At 43.9% G+C, this 23,627-nt stretch overlaps 1 pseudogene; it reads right to left on the bottom strand.

Moving 5' to 3' along the window:
* Nucleotides 1–23,064, bottom strand: part of LOC147109899 (basement membrane-specific heparan sulfate proteoglycan core protein-like) — a 193,291-nt pseudogene extending 170,227 nt beyond the window's left edge.
* Between the last annotated feature and the right edge of the window lie 563 nt (nt 23,065–23,627).

Below are 23,627 nucleotides of genomic sequence, written 5' to 3'. Positions count from 1 at the left end.
TGGGATATATTTAGTGTCCTGTACTTTAAAGACTGATACAAAATATTTGTTCATCGTATTTGCCATCTCCATGTTCCCCACTACTAATTTCCCGGCCTCGTCCTCTAAGGGACCAACATTCACTTTAGCCACCCTTTTTCTTTTTATATAACTGTAAAAACTCTTGCGATCTGTTGTTATATTTTTTGCTAGTTTACTTTCATAATCTATCTTCCCCTTTTTAATTAGTATTTTAGTTAATCTTTGCTGGCTTTTAAATGCTTCCCAATCTTCTATCCTCCCACTAGATTTGACTCCTTTATATGCCCTTGTTTTCAGTCGGATACTATCATTTATTACTTTACTTAGCCACGGATGGCTGTCTTTTCTTTTACTCCCCTTTTTCCTCAGTTGAATATATTTTTCTTGAAAGTTGTGAAATATCTCCTTGAATGTACACCACTGCTCCTGTACCATCTTACACCTTAATCTATTATCCCAGTCCACTTTAGTCAACTCTGCTCTCATGCCTTCATAGTCTCCTTTATTTAAGCTCAGTACGCTGGTTTGAGATGCAAATCTCTCACCCTCCAACTGAATTTGGAATTCAACCATGTTATGGTCACTCATACCAAGGGGATCCTTTACTAGGACATTTTTTATTAATCATGTCTCCTTACACAGGACCAGATCTAAGATTGCCTGCCCCCGGTTGGTTCAATAAAATACTGCTCAAGGAACCCGTCCCTAATGCACTCTATGCACTCTTCCTCAAGGCTGCCCTGCGCAATTTGATCTGTCCAGTCAATATGAAAGTTAAACTCTCCAATGATTATAGCTGTTCCCTTATTACAAGTCCCAATTATTTCCTGATTTATACTCCGACCAATAGAGTTGCAAATGTTAGGAGGGCTATAGAATACACACACTAGTGACTTTTTCCCCTTATTATTCCTTATCTCCACCCAAACTGTTTCCCTATCCTGATCCTTTGACCCAATACCATTTCTCACTATTGCAGTGATTCCATCCTTTATTAACATAGCAACCCCACCTCCCTTTCCTTCCTTTCTGTCCTTCCTAATAGTCAAATACCCCTGGATGTTTAGTTCCCAGTCATGGTCACCTCGCAGCCATGTTTCTGTCATGGCCACCAGATCATACCCATGTGTAGTCATTTGTACCGTCAACTCGTCTATTTTGTTAAGAATGCTGCGTGCATTCAGATAAAGAAATTTTAAATATGTTTTGTGACAATTTATTCCTGCTGTTACCCCCTTTGCTACTTCACCTTTATCTTTATATATTCTGTCCCTTCCTGACATGCTCTGGTTTTTAATTTCCCCACTGCTACTTTGCTCTATTGCCTGCTCCGCTGACATTTTTATTTTTTGCTCTCTTTAAACCTCCCCCCCACTAAATAGTTTAAAGACCTCTCCACAGCCCTAGTTATTCGATTCGCCAGGATTCTAGTCACAGCACTGGCCAAGTGAAGTCCGTCCCAACGGAACAGGTCTCTCCTGTCCCAGTACTGGTGCCAGTGTCCCAAGACACTGTGGTTATGCGCCAGAAATTTGCCTCAACTATTCCTTTTGGTAGCGACTCCCACATTCTAATCATTCTTACGGCAAGGAAGTTATTGGATGAATCGCTTATTGACGAAAATCAGGTCACTAGTAAGCTTCCTGTTGAGACAACGAGATTATTGTGGCTGCATTGGAACTACAGATATTTACACCAGTTAGGTATGAAAGTGGCTTTTCAGCTGGGTTGCTTTATGAATGATCCAATGTGATTCCCCGTTCCCCTTTTAACTTCCTTCGACATTGAAACATCCGCAGCAAAATGTTGCACTATCCATAGTTACATAGAAACATAGAAACATAGAAGATAGGAGCAGGAGTAGGCCATTCGGCCCCTCGAGCCTGCTCCGCTGTTTAATGTGATCATGGCTGATCATCCAAACTCAGTACCCTGTCCCTGTCTTTTCCCCATATCCCTTGATCCCTTTAGCCTTAAGAAATATATCTAACTCCTTCTTGAATATATTTAATGAATCGGCCTCCACTGCCTTCTGTGGTAGGGAATCCCACAGGTTCACCACTACCTGGGTGAAGAAATTCCTCCTCATCTCTGTCCTATATGGCTTAACCCTTATCCATCGGCTTTGACCCCTGGCTCTGGACTACCCCACCATCGGGAACATCCTTCCTGCGTCTAGTCTGTCTAGTCCTGTTAGAATGTTATAAGTTTCAATGAGATCCCCTCTCATTCTGCTAAGCTCCAGCGAGTATAAGCCCAATTGACCGAATCTCTCCTCATACGTCATTCCTGCCATCCCAGGTATCAGTCTGGTGAATCTTCGCGGCACTCACTCCATTTCCATCTGTTTAAATCCAAGCAAATAAGCCAATTAACCCTTTACCCACAAAATATGCCCCCAGCTGTGCAACAATGCCATGTGAAACGTTACCGCCAGGTTTTCTTCAAGCTGATGCTTGATCCAAAAAAAGACTTGCATTTATATAGCTTCTTTCACTTCCAAAAGCAATTTACAGCCAAGAAAGTACTTTTTCAAGTGTAGTCCATGTGGTAAACGCAGCTGCCTATTTGAGCCCAGTACACTCCCACAAGCGCAACTTGATAATGGTCAGCTAATCTGGGTTTTTTCTGTTATGTTGATTGAGGAGTATATGTTAGGCAGGACCCCGGGAATAAGGAATGATTTGTGACATGAATATAATTAAAATAGTATGTGAACAACCCTTTCCCCACAAAAACCTTTCACTTACCAAGTATATGTAGAGTGATGTTTGCTGATGCTGGAGTGCCGGTGTTTGGAAGCATGGTAACTGTGTACTCTCCACTGTCCGAGGCTGTCACTGACGTCAGCAGGAGCGATCCGTTCGGGAGGAATAACTCAGCCCGTGTTCTGTAGTCAATACTTGGATTTCCAGCTGTACCGAACCACTCAGCGATACTTTTCTGCCCTAAGCCCCAGGTCCCTATCAGCACCTCAGCTGATGGCCGCACTGAAAAAAAAGCGTTGTCTCCGACGGTCACATTCATCCGACTGTTTTTTGTATGTGTAGTAAAACCCACGGGCTCAACTGAGGAAAGAAAATCACATTGAGGAGGAAGTAAAGAGAAAGACACAAACTCGACAAAACTCGACAAAAGACAGAGATAATCTCTTGTATCTCTTGTTTTTCTAATTACTAAAACAAATGACCCAAGAAAGTGATCCTCACCCGCAGCTATAAATAAGCAAACAGCTACCGCGGTAAGTGGCAGAGTCTCCATCCTGAGAGAGCAGCGCCAGTCCCTGTTACACTCGATGAGATAATGGGGAATTACAGACCGGTAGGCCTGACATTGGTAGTGGGGAAAATGCTAGAGTCCATTATAAAGGATGTAATGGCAGAGCACTAGGAAGAAAGTGACCGGATCAGACAAAGTCAACATGGATTTACAAAAAGTAAATCGTGCTTGACTAATATACAGGAATTTTTTGAGGATATAACTGGTAAAATAGATAAGGGAGAACCAGTGGATGTGGTGCATTTGGATTTTCAAAAGGCTACTTTTTCTGGCCACTTTATATGACTCCTTTTTGAATCTAATACTATCCTTAATTTCTTTTGTTAGTCATGGTTGGGCCGCTTATCCTTTTGTGTTTATGCGCCAGAAATTTGCCTGAACTACTCCTTGTGGTAGCGACTCCCACATTCTAATCATTCTGTGGGCGAGGAAGTTATTGGATGAACTGCTTATTGAGGAAAATCAGGTGACTAGCATGCTTCCTTGTTGACACAGCAAGATTATTATATATTTTTTTTATTCATTGATGGGATGTGGGCGTCGCTGGCTGGCTAGGCCTGCATTTAGTACCCATCCCTAATTGCCCTTGAGAAGATGGTGGTGAGCCGCCTTCTTGAACCACCACTGCAATCCATATGGTGTAGGTACACCCACAATTCTGTTAGGAAGGGAGTTCCAGGATTTTGGCCCAGCGACAGTGAAGGAATGGCGATACAGGTCCGAGTCAGGATGGTGTGTGGCTTGGAGGGGAACTTGTAGGTGGTGATGGTCCCATGCGTCTGCTGCCTTTGTCCTTCTAAGTGGTAGAAGTCGTGGGTTTGGAAGGTGCTGTTGAAGGAGCTTTGGTGAGTTGCTGCAGTGCATCTTGTAGATGGTACACACTGCAGCCACAGTGCGCCAGTGGTGGAGGGAGTGAATGTTGAAGGTGGTGGATGGAGTGCTAATCAAGCGGGCTGCTTTATCTTGAATGGTGTCGAGCTTCTTGAGTGTTGTTGGTGGTGCACTCATCCAGGCAAGTGGAGAGTATTCCATCACACTCCTGACTTGTGCCTTTTAGATGGTGGAAAGGCTTTGGGGATTCAGGAGGTGAGACACTCGCCGCAGAATTCCCAGCCTCTGGCCTGCTCTTTTAGCCACAGTATTTATATGGCTGGTCCAGTTCAGTTTCTGATCAATGGTAACCCCCAGGATGTTGATAGTGGGGGAGTCAGCGATGTTAATGCCATTGAAGGTCAAGTGGAGATGGTTAGAGTCTCGCTTGTTGGAGATGGTCATTGCGTGGCACTTGTGTGGTGCGAATGTTACTTGCCACTTGTCAGCCAGAGTCTGAATGTTGTCCAGGTCTTGCTGCATATGGACACGGACTGCATCAGTATCTGATGAGTCTCGAATGGTGCTAAGTTATTGCGGCTGCATGGGAATTTCCGTGATTCGCTGCCCACAAGGGTCATACACTCCACAGCAGATCTATAGATATTTTCATCAGTTAGGTAAGAAAGTGGCTTTTCAGCTGAGTTGCTTTATGAATGATCCAATGTGGTTCCCCGTTCCCATTTTAATTTCCTTCGATATTGAAACATCCGCAGCAAAATGTTGCACAATCTATATTTACATAGAAACATTGAAACATAGAAGATAGGAGCAGGAGTAGGCCATTCGGCCCCTGGAGCCTGCTCCGCCATTCAGTGAGAGTAGGAATTTAAAATGTTAAAAGCACTGACACAAAAGTGTGACAGGACATGTGCCAGTAGGACGTAAGGTTTTGTAGACAGGGAGCTCATGGGAAAGCATTTTTTTTCTAACAAGTTGCCGATATCAAATTATTAAATAAAATGAAGGACAAAATGTATATCATTAAAACAGAAACTGAATTGTCCAATTCTACCCCACCTTCTCACCTTGCTTCACCTGAACACTGCAGCTTTGATCAGCAACGCCGTGGGCGATCGGCTATTTACAACAACAACAACTTGTATTTATATAGCGCCTTTAACATAATAAAACGTCCCAAGGCGCTTCACAGGTGTATTTTAAGACAAAACATTTGACACCGATCCAGATAAGGAGAAATTAAGGCAGGTGACCAAAAGCTTGGTCAAAGACGTAGGTTTTAAGGAGCATCTTAAAGGAGGAAAGTGAGGTTTAAGCAGGGAACTCCAGAGATTAGGGCCCAGGCAACAGAATGCACGGCCACCAAATGTTGAGCGATTATAATCAAGGATGCTCAACAGGGCAGAATTGGAGGAGCGCAGATATCTCAGAGGGTTGTGGGGCTGAAGGAGATTACAGAGATGGGAAGGGGTGAGGCCATGGAGGGATTTGAAAACAAGGATGAGGATTTTGAAATCGAAGCGCTGCTTAACCGGGAGCCAATGTAGATCAGCGAGCACAGGGGTGATGGGTGAACAGGACTTGGTGCGAGTTAGGACACTGGCAGCAGTTTTGGATGACCTCAAGTTTACGTAGGGTGGAATGTGGGAGGCCAGCCAGGAGTGCATTGGATTAGTCAAGTCTGGTTACACGTTAAATTGTGAAAATTTAGATCAAAGATTCCATTGTAATTTCCCGATAACCTCTGACTTCAGATTGTGCGAACCCAGCAGGAGTTACCGACTCTCCAAAACATTTCTACCCAAACTGGCCCCGGGGGTGCACTAATGACGTTCTCTGGCCCACCTGCAAGAAATTCAAGGAAATGTGTTTTTTGTATAACTAAAATAATCACTAATATTAATACAAACTAATGCTATTGGCAACCTGCATACTTACAATTAATTTGCAAGATGGTGTCTCCAGAATCGCTGCTAAAATCACTACTTGCATTACATTTATATGTTCCTGAATCATTTCTGTTTGCACTGATTATAGTCAGAGTAACCTTGTCTGGAGATGTTATTATTCTGCTATTATTCTGTACAGCTCGGTTATTCTTAAACCAAGTCCGTGAAAGTACAAAGCCCGAAGCGTGACAAGTCAGTAAAATGGTATTGATAGTTTCTACTGGTTTTGAATTTTTGGCCGACACAGTGACAGTAGAAACTGGTTCTGTAAATAAAATTAAAGTGGAAACATGGTTACATCATTTTCTACAAAGTCTGGAGCATAACGATAATTAAGTAATTTCGCATGTAAACATCAAGAGGGTGAAATTCAAATTGGGTGGAGATGCACAATGGGCGGTGTCACATCTGTCGCCACCTCACCGTCCGACATTGAAGACAACAGAACTGATTATTGGAAGGGACAAATAACAGACTCCAAATGCAAAAGCGCCCATTTTGCTTCCCCGTCGAATTACTTTTGGAAATTGCTACTAAATCTGCATTCCACATCATAAAAACTCCCTGTGTAAAAATAATTCTCATCTCCACCGGTTCATTTGCTAATTATCTTTGTCTGTGTCCTCTGGTTAAAACCCACCTGCCAGTGGAGGCAGTTTCTCACCATCTACTCTATCAAAGCCCCAAATAATTTTGAAATCTCTGTTAAACTTCCCCTTAACCTTCTCTGCCCTAAGGAGAAAAATCGCAGCTTCTCTAGTGTAGAATAGCGCTTATCTGTATGATTTGATAATGTTTTAAATGTAATGGTTTTCTTACAATTACTCTGATATATAATAATGCATTTTAGAAGCATAAAACCTCTGTTACAATATGTATAAACTTACTTAAGAAGAGAAAAGGCTGAGAAGTAAAGCATGATGGTAAAATTAAGCCAAAATTATGTTAACTGCGTGAAGAATGTTAAAGTAGATACATTTTCTGTTACGTTAAAAGCAAGAAGGCAGTGAAGGATAAACATTAATTAAGTTGCAAAGTAAGATAGAAGGCATTCAACACGTAACATCCCTTATCACTGAAGTTACAGACCAGGCTAGATAATGGCAAAAGAAATCTGTCGTAATTTGTGGGAAGATTGTTTGTGTAAAGGTTCTCCGAGAAAAGCTCATTCAGAAAAAGGAAGGGAATCATAGACCGTACAAGTGTGGGTCAGGTATTAGCAACAAACGTGGTGAGATAGCCAAAGCAGCTGCAGGTAGCCAAGTATGTTGAGGGGATAAAAAGGTATTAATGAACAGCTATTGATCACTGGAGGCAGGGCGAAATCAAAGGAAGAGGAACTTCAGTCAACAGGCCACAGCAATCCTCAGAAAAGAGAGCGTGCCACAGTCATCCGGTAGCCTATCTATTGGGGGTTCCAAGGAACGGATTGCGACTATCATCTTGTTAAGTGCTACTTCTTTGTTCTGGATGTAAAGTGCTTAGTTAATCTGTTATACTTATAAACAATATACCTGTACCAGGCGTGGTCTGTTATAATCAGGGACAAGTTAATTTAAATTACGGATCTTACAGATCTCACGATCTTACAATAGTCTCTCCCCATAAGTGTTTACACCTGAACGAGAGGGGAACCAATATCCTTGCGGGGAGGTTTGCAGGCACTGCTGGGGGGGGGTTTAAACTAGCTTGGCAGGGGGATGGGGTACAGAGTGGAGCTATAGTAGGGGGTGATTTACAGCCAAATACAGAGGAAAAAACAAGGCAGAGCAAATATGTGAAGGCAAAAGGGAATATGGCAGGGCTGGAAGGTGTGGTGTATGTGCCTTTAAGAGCAATTGTGGTGCATGTGCCTTTAAGAGCCCCAGGTGTGCGTAATGCCGGTAATTGCCACTTGGGCTATATAAGCCTGTGTATTGTGTATATCCTTTAGAACCCCCCCAGACTTGCTTAGTAAATACCTATGAACCAACTCCTGTCTTCAGTGTCTTTATCTACACACGGACACTACAGTGGCGATGAAGTGGAAACGGACTTACCTGCAATTCGGCAGCACCTCAAGGACATCGATTCCTCCAGCGTCCAGAAGACTCAAGGAAGTAATAGAAACTGTGGTTTCACCAGCTGGCCAAGCTGGTGGCAGGTACTGCGCTAATCCTTCCTGGGCGTCAGGCTGGGGCTCCAGCGGCGGGCTCTACAGCTGAGACAGGCAGCGAAATCGGAGGCAAGCAATAACGGACTGGGAGGGTGCACTCGGGAGACGGCCGGCGCGGCAAGCAGGTCAACGTTTAGACCTCCGTCGGGAACGAGTCTCCAACAGTGAATAAACGGAAACCACAGTAAAACAGCGTTGTTATCGGTAGTAGCGGCCGGAAAGCGCAGGAAGCGCCATATCGTTGCTACAGAGAGAAAAAAAAAGCGCGGGAAGCGCCATATCTTTTTTGAAATGCCTAAGTCTGGCAATATTGATGCTTTTGATAACGAAACAGAGCCTAACTTTGGCAATATTGATGTTTTTGATAACAAGATAGAGGATTGGACCACATATGTAGAAAGAGTGGAGGTGTTTTGCACCGCAAATGGAATAGAAGATGAAAAAAAAGCTTCAGTGCTTCTGGATCTAATGGGCGCAGAAACATACAAGCTGTTACACAACTTAATCACTCCAGCCAAACCGATGGACAAGAATTTTGAGGAGATTGTTGATACCCTACACTGCCAATTCGGGGCCGGACTGGCAGATTCTTTGCAAGACAAATTCATCTGCGATCCCCTAAGTGTAGAAACACAAAAAAAGGTATCTTCTGGAAAAGATTTAACACTGGACAAGGCTTTCAGTGCAATAGGAGCGGCAAAGATACAGCAAAGGCCACAGGACTTCGGCACCCATGAAATGACACGGGGTTTCGAGAGATGTTATCGCTGCAGCAGATCCAACCATGACCAGGGGGATTGCTGGTTCAAAGAAAAAGCATGCAGGCGATGCGGAAAGATGGGACACATTCCACGTGTATGCCGATCTGAAAATAAAAAATCCACTAACGGGGAAAGAATCAATAAGGAAAAGCACAGAAAGGTACAAATGATGACGGACAGTAGCTCCAAAGACCAGAAGAGCGATAGCGACTCCGGGAACAAGAGACTAAGCTCTCTCAAATTACAAAATGTAATTGCCAATGAAGATTACCAGACCATTTGGGTTACCCTCATAATAGCAGGGTCCCCAGTTAAAATGGAGCTAGATACAGGATCAGCTCTAACCGTAATAAATCGACGAGATTACGAGAGGCTATTTTCGCATATACCTCTAAAAGACACATCCATTATCTTAAAAACATATACGGGGCAGAAAGTATACCCCAAAGGAAAAATAAAGGTGCCTGTGGTATACAACGGCAAAGAAATACAAAAGTTGTATTTATACATTCTACAAGATGGTGGTCCACCGTTGTTGGGACGTGAATGGATAAGGAAGATACGTTTAGACTGGCACTCCATTCAGGCACTGACGGTGACCAGTAAGGAAAAAAACAATGATGACAACATACCTGAACGATTAAAAGACATCTTGGCCAAAGCCAAAGAAGTGTTTCAAGAGAAACTAGGAGCCTTGAAAGGCATCACCGCCTCAATAAAAGTGGAAGATGCAGCAATTCCAAAAAATTTTAAGGCAAGACCGGTGCCATACGCAATACGTCCGGCAGTCGAGGCAGAGCTGGAGAATTTGGAAAAGGCAGGCGTATTATCCAAAATAGATTGGAGCGAATGGGCAACACCCATCGTTCCAGTCATGAAAAAAGCATTGAAAAATAACTCTGAGGAACAGAGAAAAATTCGCATCTGTGGGGACTTTAAGGTGACTGTAAACCCAGTCCTTCACATGGTACAGTATCCTCTTCCGAGGATAGAAGATATTTTCGCCTCCCTATCCGGAGGAAAACGATTCACAAAAATTGACTTGGCACAGGCATATCTACAGATGGAGGTTGAGGAGACCTCTAAAAAGTATCTCACAATAAGCACACACAAAGGCCTGTACCAGTACAATCGACTGGTTTTTGGAGTAGCATCAGCTCCAGCTATCTGGCAAAGAGCTATGGAGCAAGTCCTGCAAGGGATTCCGGGACTCAGTGTTACCTAGACGACATCCTTATAACAGGAGAAAACGACAACGAGCACCTTGCCAATTTGGAGCAGGTGCTCACTAGGCTGAAAGAACGGGGCCTACGAGCAAATCGCCCCAAGTGCGAATTTTTCCAAAATCAGATATCATATTGTGGCCACATAATTAATAAGGAAGGGTTGCATAAGTCACCTGAAAAAATTGAAGCAGTTATAAAAGCCCCAGCACCTGAAAATGTTTCACAATTGAGGTCATTCCTGGGATTAATAAATTACTATCATAAATTTTTACCGAACTTATCAACTATTCTACACCCTCTTAATGATCTTCTACACACAGGAGTGATTTGGAAATGGAACGAAGACTGTAAACGTGCCTTCCATAAATGTAAAGACTTAATCACATCCGAGAAAGTTTTGGCTCATTACAACCCATCACTACCAATCAGACTGGCGTGCGATGCATCCCCTTACTGCATAGGAGCGGTATTGTCCCATAGATTCCCTGATGGCTCGGAACGGCCGATAGCTTTTGCGTCACGCTCATTGAACTCAGCTGAGCGTAACTATTCCCAGATAGACAGGGAAGCACTCAGCCTGGTATGGGGAGTGAAGAAATTCAACCATTACCTACACGGACAAAAATTTACCTTGCTGACTGACCATCAACCCCTCATCTCCATATTCAACCCTAAGAAAAGTGTCCCCATTATGACGGCACAAAGACTACAGAGGTGGTCCCTTTTTCTAGGGGCACACCAATACAACATTGAATACAAAGGGTCAAAACAGCATGGGAATGCTGATGGTTTATCACGCCTGCCATTGCCAACGATAGAAGAGGCACCTACAGTAGACCCAGTAGAGATATTCCACTCTACCATAGTGGAATGTCTACCGGTGACAAATTCTGCCATTGAAAGGGAGACCAGAAATGACCCTGCTCTCTCACGGGTCTACGATTTAACAATGAAGGGATGGCCAGCACATGGCGAACCACTGTTGCCAGCATTCTCACAAAGAAGAGAACAGCTGTCAGTGTGCCGAGGAACCTTGATGTGTGGATCCAGAGTGGTGATTCCACCCAAACTCCAGGATAAAGTGCTAAAGGAGCTTCACGAGGGGCATCTGGGTGGAGTGAAAATGAAGAACCTAGCTAGGGCGTTTGTATGGTGGCCAGGTATCGATGGAGACATCGAAGACATGACCAAGAGCTGCCTAGGATGCCAGAAGGTCCAAAATGCTCCGCCACAGGCCCCTCTACATCCATGGGAGTGGCCCTCATCTCCCTGGCAAAGGGTGCACATCGACTTTGCTGGTCCATTTATGGACTCAATGTTCTTAATCGCAGTTGATGCACACTCCAAGTGGCCGGAGGTAATAAAGATGTCCTCCACCACCACGGAAAAAACCATCACAGTATTAAGGACCATATTTGCCAGGAATGGGCTGCCGGAACAGATATGTTCTGATAATGGACCGCAATTTGTGTCAGAAGAATTCAGAAAGTTCTTAAAGAACAATGGGGTAAAGCACTACACGTCCGCCCCATACCATCCCGCCACCAATGGCTTGGCTGAAAGGTTTGTCCAGACCTTTAAGAAGGCCATAAAGGCCATGGGTAATGAAGACATAAAACTTCAGCACAAGGTGGATAACTTCTTATTTGCCTATAGGAATGCCACACATATGGTTACAAACCAAACTCCCGCCATGATGTTCTACAATAGAAACCTAAGATGCCGGCTGGATTTGGTCAAGCCCAACATCCGAAGGGACGTGGAGAACCGGCAGTTTCAGGGCATGAATGAAAGGCCAACTAGGGCCTTCCAGATAGGCCAACCGGTTTTGGCCCGGGACTACCGTACCGAGAAATGGCAGCCTGGAACTATCTGCACACGACTAGGACCACTGATGTATACCGTGGACATCGGAGAAAGCATAATAAGGCGCCATGCGGACCAAACCATCAAGTCATCCGAAAAGGGACAATATACACCACCACGCTATACATCTAACGATGAAGTAGAGATACCCATATCTACCTCCGATCCGGTGATACTGGAACCCGATGAACCCGACACTGGCCTTCAAGCCGAATCAGCCTTGCCAGAAGAACCTACTACACCACCAGAAACTATTACACCCCCAAGGCGTTATCCGGACCGAGTCAGGAAGCCTCCTGAGAGACTAACTTATAATTAATTAATACAGCAATGTATATTATTTTGCATATAACATGTAATTAATAATTACTTAAAATATGATGTACTAGTTAGCTAGAAGGGGAGGAATTGTGGTGTATGTGCCTTTAAGAGCAATTGTGGTGCATGTGCCTTTAAGAGCCCCAGGTGTGCGTAATGCCGGTAATTGCCACTTGGGCTATATAAGCCTGTGTATTGTGTATATCCTTTAGAACCCCCCCAGACTTGCTTAGTAAATACCTATGAACCAACTCCTGTCTTCAGTGTCTTTATCTACACACGGACACTACAGAAGGCATTTATTTTAATGCAAGGAGTCTTGCAAATAAGGTGGATGAACTGAAGTTGTTGTTGAACACATGGGAGTACGATATTGTTGCTATCACGGAGACATGGTTGAGGGAGGGTCAGGACTGGCAGCTCAATATTCTGGGGTATAGAATCTTCAGGCGAGACAGAGGGGGGTGTAAAAGGGGAGGGGTTGTTGCAATATTAATTAAGGAGTCAATTACTGCTGTAAGGAGGGAAGTTATATTAGCGGGTTCCTCTAATGAGGCCATATGGGTAGAACTTAAAAACAAAAAGGGGGCAAGCGCTTTGCTGGGAGTGTACTATAGGCCCCCAAACTGTCAGGGGGAGATAGAGGAAATGATATGTAGGCAAATCTCAGAAAAGTGCGAAAATAATAGGGTAATAATAGTGGGGGATTTCAACATCCCCAATATTAATTGGGATAGTCAGAGTGTGAAAGGCTTAGAGGGTGCAGAATTCTTAAAGTGCATCCAGGAGAGCTTTTTGAGCCAACCTGTAGAAAGTCCTACAAGAGAGGGGGCGATACTGGACCTAATTCTGGGGAATGTAGCCGGGCAAGTGGTGGAAGTGTCAGTAGGAGAGCATTTTGGCGACAGTGACCACAATTCGGTGAGATTTAAGGTGGTCATGGAAAAAGACAAAGACGGCCCGGAAATAAGGTTTCTAAATTGGGGAAAGGCCGATTTTAATATGATAAGGCAGGATCTGGCCAAAGTGGACTGGGAGCACCTACTTATAGGAAAATCCACATCAAAACAGTGGGAGACTTTCAGAAGGGAAATAGAGAGAGTACAACGCCAACAGGTTCCTGTAAAGGTCAAGGGTGGGACCAACAAGCAAAGGGAACCTTGGATGACAAGGGATATACAAAAATGCATTAGAAATAAAAGGGGGGCTTTTGGCAGTTACAAAAGACTAAAGACGGAAGAAGCCCTAGAGGAGTATAAAAAGTGCAGGGGCATACTTAAAAAAGAAATTAGGAGGGCGAGGAGGGGCCATGAAATAACACTGGCGAGCAAAATAAAGGAAAATCCTAAGATGTTTTATAAGTATATTAGGGGCAAGAGGATAACCAGGGAAAGGGTAGGGCCCATTAGGGACCAAAGTGGCAATCTGTGTGTAGAGCCAGATGATGTAGGTGGGGTTTTAAATGAATTTTTTGCATCTGTGTTCACTATGGAGAGAGACGATGCAGACATAGAAATCGGGCAAGGGGACTGTGACATACTTGAACATATTAGCATCGAGAGGGAGAAGGTGCTAGCGGTTTTAGCAGGCCAAAAAGTGGATAAATCCCCAGGCCCGGACGAGATGTATCCCAGGCTGCTGTGGGAGGCAAAGGAGGAGATTGCAGGGGCTCTGACACAAATTTTCAGAACCTCTCTGGCCACAGGGGATGTACCAGAGGACTGGAGAACAGCTAATGCAGTACCATTATACAAGAAGGGTAGCAGGGATAAACCAGGGAATGACAGGCCAGTGAGCCTAACATCTGTGGTAGGGAAATTATTGGAAAAAATTCTGAGGGACAAAATTAGTCTCCACTTGGAGAGGCAAGGATTAATCGGGGATAGTCAGCATGGCTTTGTCAAGGGTAAATCATGTCTGACAAATCTGATTGAATTTTTCGAGGGGTTGACTGGGGGGTGGATGAGGGAAATGCTGTGGATGTGGTTTACATGGACTTCAGTAAAGCTTTTGACAAAGTCCCGCATAGGAGACTGGTCAAGAAGGTAAGAGCCCATGGGATCCAGGGTGCCTTGGCGCGTTGGATCCTAAACTGGCTGAGTGACAGGAGGCAGAGGGTGATGGTCGAAGGTTGCTTTTGTGACTGGAAGCCTGTGTCCAGTGGGGTACCTCAGGGATCGGTGCTGGGTCCCTTGTTGTTTGTGATCTACATAAATGATTTGGATGAGAATGTAAAAGGTATGATCAGTAAGTTCGCAGATGACACGAAAATTGGTGGGTTGGTAAATTGCGAGGAGGAAAGCCTCCGGCTACAGGACGAGAAAAACGGGTTGGTCAGATGGGCGGAAAAGTGGCAAATGGAATTTAACCCTGAAAAGTGCGAGGTGATGCATTTTGGATGGACAAATAAGGCAAGGGAATACACAATGAGTGGTAGGACCCTAGGAAGTACAGAGGGTCAGAGGGACCTTGGTGTACATGTACATAGATCCCTGAAGGCAGCGGAACAGGTAGATAAGGTGGTTAAAAAGGCATATGGGATACTTGCCTTCATTAGCCGAGGCATAGAATATAAGAGCAGGGAGGTTATGATGGAGCTGTACAAAACGCTGGTGAGGCCACAGCTGGAGTACTGTGTGCAGTTCTGGTCGCCTCACTATAGGAAGGATGTGATTGCTTTGGAGAGGGTGCAGAGAAGATTCACCAGGATGTTACCTGGGATGGAGCGCCTCAGCTATGAAGAAAGACTAAACAGGCTGGGGTTGTTTTCCTTGGAGGAAAGAAGGCTGAGGGGGGACCTGATTGAGGTGTACAAAATGGTGAGGGGCATAGATAGGGTAGATAAAGAGGAACTTTTCCCCTTAGTAGGGGGGTCAATAACAAGGGGGCATAGATTCAGGGTAAGGGGCAGGAGATTTAGAGGGGATTTGAGGAGGAACTTTTTCACCCAGAGGGTGGTTGGAATCTGGAACTCACTGCCTGAAAGGGTGGTAGAGGCAGGAACCCTCACAACATTCAAGAAGCATTTGGATGAGCACTTGAAATGCCATTGCATACAAGGCTATGGACCAAATGCTGGAAAATGGGATTAGACTGGACAGGGATGGATGGGCGGCGCAGACACGACGGGCCGAAGGGCCTCTTTCTGTGCTGTAAAACTCTATGACTCTATGACTCATAAGTGAAGTCTCTCATCTCTGGTATCATTCTGCTTAATCTCCTCTGCAACTTCTGCAAGGCCTTTGCATCGTTCTTAAAGTGGGGTGCATTTAATAGCGATATAAATGAAAGTTTAAAGTACTGAACTTAGGAAGTCCTCTAATGGTTGATATATGTACTGCATGAATGCAGATGAAAATGAATAAGAATATATTTATAACAGATCTAGGAATCCGAGTAGACTTGAAGCTCTAATCATTGCAGATCACCAACCACAATGCGAAGGGAATGCTGACTCTTATAGTCAAAACAATGCAGTACAATCAGAAAAACACAAGCCCACATGGTACATTGCTCTGGTCAGAGCACACCTCGAGTACTGTGTGCAGTTCTGGAAACTTGAGACAAGGGACGCATTAAACTATGAGAGGCAGAGCAGAGATAAGCAATGAGTGTTATGGGGCTGAGTCATGGTAGAAACAATGAACAAACTTAAACTTTCTGCCTTAAATGAATGAATCTAAAAGGTGATCTTATTGGGTATAGAAAATAATAAATTGTATGGTAAAGATAAATCCAGACAGTACTGCAAATTAAATTGAGAGTAGGATAACAGGACACAGGTTCGAAGAGCTAAAGGCAAATTTCATCTGTCGTAATTAGTGGGAAGTTTGTTTGTGTAAAAGTTCTCAGAGAAAAGCTCATTCAGAAGAAGGAAGAGAATCATAGACCATACAAGTGGAGGTCAGGTATTAGCAACACGAATAGTGAGATAGCCAAAGCGTTTGCAGGTTGCCAAGTATTGTGAGGGGAGAAAAAGGTATAAATGAACCTTTATCAGGAATATCAATATCAGGAATTTCTTCATTCCATGAATGTGAAGGAGTCCCGCATAAAGTAGTAGAGGACAAAACCTGGATCAGAAAATGCCTTCTGATATTCTAAAATTATATTTCTCACACAACTGTTCATTAGTTGTCAGATCATGATCGTGACGGATAAGGAGAGAAAGAGAGCGAGAGAGAGAGGACAGATAGACAATTAGTGATATCAAGAAACGGCTGAATGCACTTGATACAGCAAAGGTTATATGCACCGAAAACATCCCGGCTTCAGTGCTGAAGACTTGTGCTCCAGTATTGGCTACGCCTCTAGCCATGCTGATCCTGTACAGCTACAACACTGACACCAACCTGACAAAATGGAACATTGACCAGGTATGCCCTGTCTACAAAAAGCAGGAGAAATCCAATCCAGTCAACAATGGTATCGAGGCGCACTTATTCACCAATTACCTGCTCACCCATGCTCAGTTTGTATTCCGCAAGTACCACTTAGCGCCAGCCCTCTGCACATTCTTGGTCTAAACACGGCCAAAAGGGTTGACTTCTAGAGGTGAGGTGAGAGTGACTACCCTTGACATAATGACACTATTAGGCCGAGTGTGGCATCAAGGAGCCAAAGTAAAATTGAATTCAATGGTAATCGGGGGAAAATCTGCAATTGTTCGAGTCATACCTCGCACAATGGAAGAAGGATGTCGTTGTTGGAGGCTAATAATCTTAGCCCCAAGTTATTGCTGCAGCAGTTACTCAGGGCAGTGTCCTCGGCCGAAGCATCTTCAGCTGCTTCATAAATGACCTTCTCTCCATCCTAAGGTCAGAAGTGGGGATGTTCACTGATGATTGTGCAGTGTTCAGTTCCATTTCCCACTCCTCAGATAATGAAGCGGTCCGTGCCAGCATGCAGCAAGACTTGGACAAACAAGGCTTGGCCTGATAAGTCTCAATTAATATTCACGCCACATAAGTGCTAGACAATGACGAACTCCAAAAATAGAGTGTCTAACCACCTCCCCTTAACATTCAACAGCCTTAACATCGCCCAATTTCCCACCATCCACATGCTGGGGTCACCATTGAACAGAAACTTAACTGGATCAGCCACTTCATTACTGTGGCTACAAGAGCAATCCAGAGCCTGGGTATTCTGCAGCAAGTGACTCACCTGCTGCCTGCCCAAAGCCTTCCCACCATCAAAAATACACAAGTCAGGAATGTGATGAAATACCCAACACGTGCCTGGATGAGAGCAGCTCCAACAACAGTCAAGAAGCTCGATACCATCCAGGACAAAGCAGCTGCTGGATTGACACCCCATCCACCACCTTAAATATTCACTCACTCCACCACCGGCACACCATAGCTGCAGTGTGTACCATCTAAAACATACAACTCGCCAAGGCTTCTTCGACAGCTTCTCCCAAAGCTGTGACATCTACCAAATAGAAGGACAAGGGCAGCAGGCACATGGGAACACCACCAACCCCAAGCACCCCTCGAAGTTACACACCATCCTGATTTGGAAATATATCGCCATTCCTTCATCGTCACTAGGTCAAACTGCTGGAACTCCCTCCATAACAGCACTGTGGGAGTACCTTCAACACACGGACTGCAGGTCATCTAGAAGATGGCACATCACCGCCTTCTCAAGAGCAATTAGGGATGGGCAATAAATGCTGGCCTTGCAAGCGACGCCCACATCCTGTCAACGTAGAAAATAGTTAGACATGTAGGCAGACAGGAATATTTAGAGTCAGGCAGACAGACAGACAAACGAAATTCTCGACAGAATGTTTATCAGCCATAAGTAAACGTCTCAAAGCCTCAAAGTATATATAAAGAGAGAAAGACAGGTAGGCATTTAATGCTGGTTTCTTGTGAGCTGGACTGGGAGATTGACAACCACTCACCCATCTGCAAACTTGTTTCCCTCACCAACAACAATTAATTTTAAATTAATCTCTGGATCGCCAATCAATAGCAACTAACCTTTGTAGGCTTAAAGGCACAGGCATTGTTAAACATAGCTTCACCCCAGCACAGGTAAAATACATTGTGTATTAAATGGTGTAATGCATCTGTTATTCAAAAGAAAGATATTAATCTGGAATTTTTGGTGGGTTATGATGGTGAACTTTTATCTTTCGCCATCATTAACCCCCTGAATCTGACTGCAATCAGGATTTAGCACATGCACATCTAAACACAGAAATCCTGAAGTTGTGGTCAGTCATTCACTGTCCGACACTGGCTGTGCTGTGCACCACCCACCCACCATATCCGTCAATCAGTGTATCAGGGTTTTCCACGCTCATATCGCTGTTCAATGCCCCATTAAATCTTCAGCTTTGTTGGAATAGGTGCAATTGATACTTTAGCAATATATTGATGGCTAAACAATCATTATGGCCCTGAAAACTAAGTTTTGCATTAGTAGATTTTCAAAATTTTCCATTAGGATAAAAATTACACGTTATTTCAAACTATTTATATATTTTAAGTTCTTCAAGGTATTTCAGCATCTACCTTATCCCCATGTGAAAGTCCCACTCTTTCTTTGCTCTCAGTAACATTTATTAAAAGTGCAGATAAAAGTTGTATTTCATTTCCCGGTTTGCTGCCTGTGAGTATTCTTCAAAGCGATTGCCTGTTCAGAAAGCTTGGTGAAGCCACAGCAGCTCTGTGGTGGGATTCCCATTACAAACTGCTGCAATTAATTACATAACACAAGAACATAACAAATAGGAGCAGGAGTAGGCCATTTGGCCCTTCGAGTCTGCTCCGCCATTCAATAAGATCATGGCTGCTCTTCTACTGCATCGCCACTTTCCTGCTCTATCCCCATATCCCTTTATTCCCTTAATATTCAAAAAATTATTGATCTCTGTCTTGAATATACTCAACGACTGATCTTCCACAGGCCTCTGAGTTAGAGAATTCCAAAGATTCACCACCCTCTGAGCGAAGAAATTTCTCCTCATCTCAGTCCTAAATGGCCAACACCTTATTCTCAATCTGTGAACCCTGGTTCTAGACTCTGCAGCCAGGGGAATCATCCTCCCTGCATCTACCATGTCAAGCCCTGTAAGAATGTTGTATGTTTCAATGAGATCACCTCTAATTCTTCCAAGCTCTGGAGAATATAGGCCTAGTCTACTCAATCTCTCCTCATAAGACAATGCCCCCATCCCAGGAACCAGTCTAGTGAACCTTTGTTGCACTCCGTCAATGGCAAGTATATACTTCCTGAGGTAAGGAGACCAAAGCTGTACACAATTGCTCGTCGAGAATGACAGACACCTCACCACAGACATCACCAGATCTATTTGGGAAGTTTCATCAGAGCCAGCTGCAATCATCTTTGCTTCGGCCTCAGACTGAAAATTGCAGGCTATTGCATATTTCAAACAAAGCAGAAAGACGAAGGTGCAGCACGATGTCAACTCAAGATTCACACATTGTACAATAGGACAATGTCCTGCAAACATCCTGAACTTTGCGCTAAGTATTTATCGAGCATTGGTTACAAAATAGAATAGCAATAGATCATATTTATAGAACGGCGAATAATCCGGTAAGCCTGACATCGGTAGTGGGGAAAATGCTAGAGTCCATTATAAAAGATGTAATAGCAGAGCACTTTGAAAACATTGACAGGATCGGACAAAGTCAACATGGATTTACAAAAGGTAAATCGTGCTTGACTAATCTACAGGAATTTTTTGAGGATGTAACTGGTAAAATAGATGAGGGAGAACCAGTGGATGTGGTGTACTTGGACTTTCAGAAGGCTTTCGATAAGGTCCCACATAAGAGATTAGTGTGTAAAGTTAAGGCACAAGGGATTGGGGGCAAGGTATTGATTGGATAGAAAACTGGTTGGCAGACAGAAAGCAAAAAGTTGGAATAAACGGCTCTTTTTCCGAGTGGCAGGCAGTGACAAGTGTGGTACCGCAGGGATCGGTCCTCGGACCCCAGCTATCACAATATATATTAATGATCTGGACGAGGGAACTAGAGGTAATATCTTCAAGTTTGCAGACGACACAAAGCTGAGTGGGCGTGTGTGCTGTGAGGAGGATGCAGAGAAACTGCAGCCTGATTTGGACAGTTTGATTGATTGGGCATAAGCATGGCAGATGCAATATAACATGGATAAATGCCAGGTTATCCACTTTGGTGACAAAAACAGGAAGGCAGATTATTATCTGAATGGCAATGGATTGGGAGAAGGGGAAGTGCAACGAGACCTGGGTGTCCTTGTGCACCAGTCGCTGAAGGTAAGCATGCAGGTGCAGCAGGCGGTTAAGAAGGCAAATGCTATGTTGGACGTCGTAGCGAGAGGTTTTGAGTACAGGAACAAGGATGTCTTGCTGCAGTTGTACAGGGCATTGGTGAGACCACATCTTGAGTATTGTGTGAGGAAGGAGTTCAGCGAAGATTCACCAGGCTGATACCTGGGATGGCAGGAATGATGTATGAGGAGAGATTGGGTCGATCGGGCTTGTACTCGCTGGAGTTTAGAAGAATGAGAGGGGATCTCATTGAAACTTATAACATTCTGACAGGACTGGACAGACTAGATGCAGGAAGGATGTTCGCGATGGTTGGGGAGTCCAGAACCAGGGGTCACAGTCTGAGGATAAGGGGTAGGCAATTTAGGACAGAAATGAGGAGGAATTTCTTCACCCAGAGAGTGGTGAACCTGTGGAATTCTCTACCACAGAAGGCAGTGGAGGCCAATATATTAAATATATTCAAGAAGGAGATGGATATATTTCTTAAGGCTAACGGTATCAAGAGGTATGGGGAGAAAGCAGGGACCAGGTACTGAATTTGGATGATCAGTCATGATCTCATTGAATGGCGGAGCAGGCTCGAGGGGCCGAATGGCCTACTCCTGCTCCTATCTTCTATGTTTCTATGTGTCAGACCAGGTGTCCAAATGCTAAAAGCACCATATTTATATATTGTGTTTTGTATTTGTCCAATGCCAAGTGGCCCTGCTCACTGCCCCCGTTAGTTCCACTGCAGCTGTGAGAAAGAAAGTCAGGCTGGAAATCAATAATTCGGTACAATCAGCCAATCGGAGGCAAACAAAAGGAAGTTACATATTACATATTACATATGTAACTTACATCGAATGTACAGCACAGAAACAGGCCATTCGGCCCAACTGGTCAATGCCGCTGTTTAGGCTCCACATGAGCCTCCTCCCACCCTTCTTCATCTCAACCCCTCAACATATCCTTCTATCCCTTTCTTCCTCATGTGGCTATCTAGCTTCCTCTTAAATGGAACTATGCTATTGGTCTCAACTACTCCTTGTGGTAGCGACTTCCACATTCTCACGACTCTCTGGTAAGGAAGTTATTGCTTAAACTGCTTATTGATGAAAATCGCCTGACTAATATGCTTCCTTGTGGAGACAGCGAGATTATTGTGGCTGCAAGGGAATTTCCGTGAATCGCTGCCCACAAATATTGCACGAGCCACAGAAGTTTTACAGATGTTTTCATCAGTTTTATGCGCGAAGTGGCTTTTCAGCTTAGTTGCTTTATGAAAGATCCAACGTGATTCTCTGTTCCGCTTCCAATAGCATTCGGCATTGAAACATCTGCAGCAAAATGTTGCACAATCCATATTTGCATATGTTTAATTCCAGGGAAATATGTCAATTAACCGTTTATTCGAAAATATGTCCCCAGCTTTGCAACAATGCCACGTGAAACATTATCGCCTGGTTTTGTTTAATGTGCTGATTGATCCACTGTGCATTTGCAGCACTTTCTTGTTGCGTGTAAGAACAAATTTTGGTGGGCAATACTGTGAGGTGACAGCGAACTCATTTAATTCCTGGTAAAGTAATATTGTAGGATAAGAATGTTCGTGACTCGTCTATATTAATCAGCATTTCGATATAAAAAATCGACAGCAAACAGCTTATTAGCTAGATTGTGGCACGGCGATAGTGATACTGGTTGCAGAGGTTATTCTATTTTAGTATTGCCCCGAAACTGTCTATGTACCTCGTGATTAATAACTTGTGACATGAAAACAATGAAATAGTTTATAAACAAATCTCTTCTCAAAAAAAGCTTTCACTTACCAAGTACAAGCAGAGTGATGGTTGCTGATCCCGGTGGTTGGAATCATAGTAACAGTGTACTCTCCACTGTCCGAAGCTGTCACTGACTTCAGCAGGAGCGATCCGTTCGGGAGGAATAACTCAGGCCGTGTTCTGTATTCATTACTTATATCACCCTCTGTACCGAGCCACGCAGCGATATTTGTCGCTCCGAAGTCCCAGCTCCCTCTGCTCAGCTCATCTGAGGGCCGCACTGAAAAAAATGCGTTGCTTCCGACGGTCACATTTATCCGACTGTTTTCTGTATGTATAGTAAAACCCTGGGGCTCAACTGAGAAAACAAGATCACATTGAGGAAGAAGTAAAGCGAAACACTCAAACTCGACACAATTTATACTTTTCTAATGTGATAATAACGTCATCTCTTGTATTTTAACCTGATTTTATATGACAATCGCTTGCTGCCTTTTTTCTGTAATCAGTAAAATAAATGATCCGAGAAAGTGATCCTCACCCGCAGACATAAATAAGCAAACAGCTACCGCGGTAAGTGGCAGTGTCACCATCCTGAGAGAGCAGCTCCAGCCCCTGTTACACTCGGTGACTGACCCGCTCTTCCTGGTCTGCAGAACAGATCAGTTGAGTCATTTACTGAAGCGGTGACGCTGATTGGACCGGGTGCTGTTCACATGAGTGGAACCTCTTTCCACTGACTCCAATCTAACTGTTGCATATTAATAGAAATTATTGGCAATATACAGGAAGTGGGCGGAGGAATCGGTTTCACTTCAAGTGCACAGACCTTTGCTCAGAAATTAAAAATTATTCGCTCTTTTATTATCTGGAATGCACTGCCGGAATGGTAAGTTAAAGCAGATTCAATCATAAACTTCAAAAGGGATTGGATCACTACCTGAACAGGAAACACAATTCAGGGCTATGTTGAAAGATCAGGAGAGTGGGACTAATTAGATAGATCTTTCAAGGAGTCCGCCCGAATGGTCTCCTTCTCTGTTGTATGATTCTATGATTATTTTTCAGACACTGACCGGCCTGCTGTGTATTTATAAATATTTGATGCTAATATTTCCGATATGCAGTTTTCCTGTCCCTTCAGAGGTATCAAGTT

Source organism: Somniosus microcephalus, chromosome 12, assembly GCF_052327205.1.
Source record: "Somniosus microcephalus isolate GS21.2 chromosome 12, FLI_Smic_1.0, whole genome shotgun sequence".
Lineage (NCBI taxonomy): Eukaryota > Metazoa > Chordata > Chondrichthyes > Squaliformes > Somniosidae > Somniosus > Somniosus microcephalus.
The sequence above is the reverse complement of the archived record's forward strand: the minus strand, read 5'-3'. Positions and strand labels throughout refer to the sequence as shown.